We start from the raw sequence: 3808 nt of genomic DNA on the forward strand, positions 1-3808 counted from the left end.
GGAAGAGACTTGCAATGAGAAATGAAAAATATATAGAAGAGATAAAATGAGAGATGTGATGTATGGATAAGAAGGAATAATATGCGAAGATACATGAAAATTGCTCATTGTTATGTATTACTAAGTTTTTATTACAAAGCGTAATCAAGGATGCCACAAAAAATTCCAAAATAAAAAGCACAACAGAAGAAAAAGAGCCTGCTATTCCCATTGCAGCTACACTACACCCTCTTTTCTTTCCACATCTATAAATATTTAACAGAATTATGAATATGAACTCTGAAAGCCAGTATATATGAGGGTGAAAGTAGATACTAGTTGACAGAATTTTGAGACTTTGCTTATTGCATGTGCCAAGTAACTCTCAGTACACTGACAATTAGCCCAACTCTGATAAGGTTTTTTGAACTCATGTGCACCATCAATTGAATGTGAAGGTTATCAAATTTTGATTAGTTTCTTCAAAGAAAATCAACCAGATATATATTAAGAAACCTCTTTGAACTGATATCATGGCAAATGAATTCTTTTTGAGAGCTTCTTTTTCCATCCTCGCATGTACTTACTTTCGAAGAACACAGTTTTTTACCCTCTAGAAGTATACTTCTGACAGAAACAGTTTTTTTCCAATTTCTTTTTCTACATGGAAAGTTCCATGGCAAGACTTCCCAATGGCAATGGTAGTGTTCATCAAGCTTGGGAGGTCAAGCCCAAAGGCTCCAGGCCCATGTTTAGTTGCTCCCAAAATTTATTTGGTGTATGCGCTGCTGCACACATTGGCTCAATGCTCTTTGGATTGACTAATCCAAACATGTTAATTGGGAGCTTTTGAAAACATAGTGGGGTGAGAGAAGAAACTTTACGTTGATGCACTGTATCACTATATTTATGGGCCTAAATGTGGAAGGGGAAGTATTCAGATTGGCAAGTTTGACATATTGATATTATATTATTTGAATACCAACAATAAAGAAAAAGTTGATTTTATTGTTGCTTTGGTGGCACATATATACTATTTATTTATTTATTTGAATACCAACAATAAATAAATAATTGAATTCCAATAAAAAGGGAGGACCGAGAAGATAATTTCATCTTAACCTACATATGATGAAAAAAACATTTATGTGCAATATATTGTATCCAAACCTGGGTCTGATTCCAGGTCATGGCTGAGACATGCTTAAACATGTCCAAACGGAACTTATAAACGTACATGTATATGGTCTAAAAATAGTTGTAAGATTGCTCATTTTTATGGACAAAAGTAATTAATATGTCTGGTAGATCATGGTCTCATAGCCACATATAGGCCATGTAATCAACTGAAATTGTATTAAATATATCTCCAACCTTTTCCCTATTTATTAGCAACTGTTTTCTGTTAAGTGAACATTCAAATCTTGGCATGTGGTAAAATGAAGGAATAATATCATCATGTGATTTGATTGGTAACACAATTTTTTTTGGATTGAAAGAATAATATATATTCACATTTCTGAAGAATCATTTGACAATTGTGTTTCATTTTCAACCAAAAACAGTTTAATAGGTAATTTTTGTTTTCCTAATTTGTATGACAGAGTATACTACTAGTCAACATAATTTCCAAGTTGTTATTGAAATATCAAATACAGTGCAACTTTGATATTGAATTTGGGTTTTCAACATACATAGACGTAATGTTCAATAATACATTGATGTATAAGTTACAACTAATACAAGACAATGATATGAGCATGAAGATTCTCATCTTAGAACTCAATCTAACAACTTGGATTACAAATTAATAAACAGTAAAACACCCTATTGACAACTTGCAAAAGAAAAAAAAATATAGAGAGAACGACTTAATAGATGTGATATATTAGTGATATGATATAATGAGATAAATAAACAATATGAAATGTTGAATAAATATAAAAAAAAATAATGAATGCATGTGAATCATTATTCTAGTTTTATTTACACAACTTCAAGTGTTTCTAGTCCAAGTTTTCCATGAAATTCATTTTAAGAATTTCCAAGTGGCATTTCCTTAAAAGCAGCATTTGCACAAGTAAGTTAAAATAGAAGTAAAATGTAGACTACCAATAAAATGTGACATGGAAGCAATGATTAGCAGGTACAGAATATTAAATACTCCAACAAAAAAGGATAAAATATACATTTAATTATGAAATGCAGTACATGGCTACTCTAACAACCACATTAAAAGAATCTTCTTATCAAGCATTTTCAGTTATTACACGCAGAATGACATGTTGGAGCTGGCAGTAACAGGATCAAACCTAAATCTGTGGTTCTAATTTTTCCAATTTTATGATGAAGACACCCAAGAGAGGTTTAGAGAGAAACAAAGACTTTTCCTTTCCATAAGCAAAAAATCAAAATTTTAATAAAGTTATTACAAATAATAATTTTAAAACAACAAAGCAACTTATTGACAAATATGCAATGTATCTTGGTCATCAATGAAGTTAATTACAATGACATTGTTTTGCATATTCCTTTTGTGAGCAAATCACATGCAATGATGTACACTACTGTTAGTTAATTGACAAAACTTGATCCGTGAAATGATGTAATTAACTTCGCCGACTTCTAGCACAAGATCCTTTCAGATATGATTTGTTTTCTTTGTGTGGCTCTAAATTGTTAATTAATTGTCATGTGGAAAATCTGCGGTTCCAACATTTACTTTTTGACTCTTTTTTCTTTTAATTGTTTTATCATTTTATTTATCTTCCCTTTATTCATACCTTCTTAGCAACGAAATTCTAGTATTTCGCTGAATATTGTGCTTTTTAAAGACATGAAAGAAATTTGGTCCTATCATGCATTCTTATACATAATATATTAGTGAGTACGTAATTCATTCGGTAACTATTATTATAAGTAAAAAAAAAATAGTATTAAATATTGATCACTATTTAAATAAAAATTAATTATTTTTAACGCATTTAAGGATAGTATATTTAATATACTCTTACTTTAAAATTTAATTAGTAGTGTAATCCGTATATTGTACGGATAAGTTATCTGCTATATATAATATTAGGTTTTAAATTTATAATTAAACTTAATATAAATTTTAAATAAACTTTTATTCACTTAGCATTATCATTAAATGATATTATAATATATTAGTTGACATTGTACAATACTTTTACATCTATTATGTGTTTTTTTTTTATAAATATTTAGTCTTTGAATAATAGTCGACATAAATATACACACAAAATAAAAGATAATTTAGTTATTTAAAAGTTTAGTTAAATGTGGTAGTTTAACGTGAAATATTCAAGTGAACAATTTAGTAAATTTAAATTATATTTTATATAAAATCTAAAAAATTAATTGTATTAAGCTAATTTTCTTAATAAGTGTAAAAGTATTTATTTTTTTCTTATAATAGTGACTGAGGAAATATTAATTAAACACATAAATTGGAAATTAGGCCAACAACATTGGCAAATAATGTTTTTTTTCTTTTAAAATTTGAAAAATAAATTGAAAAATAAATAAAAAATTTTTTTTTTTAATACAACATACATCTAATTAAAATACATTAACCATCTTAAATACTTCATTAGCCATTTTGAATAATTCATTAGTTATTAAAATACATTGCATTAATAACTTTTTCACACATATATCTTATTAACCACTAAAATATACGATATTAATCAGTATTTTTTAACCACTAAATTGCAGTATTTTAAAGTGGTTAATGTCTTTCATTTTAGTGATTAATATAATATGAATATTAGTTAATATTATAAATTTATATATTTATATCTATATA

This window comes from Cicer arietinum, chromosome 6 (assembly GCF_000331145.2).
Source record: "Cicer arietinum cultivar CDC Frontier isolate Library 1 chromosome 6, Cicar.CDCFrontier_v2.0, whole genome shotgun sequence".
NCBI classification, from domain to species: Eukaryota; Viridiplantae; Streptophyta; class Magnoliopsida; order Fabales; family Fabaceae; genus Cicer; species Cicer arietinum.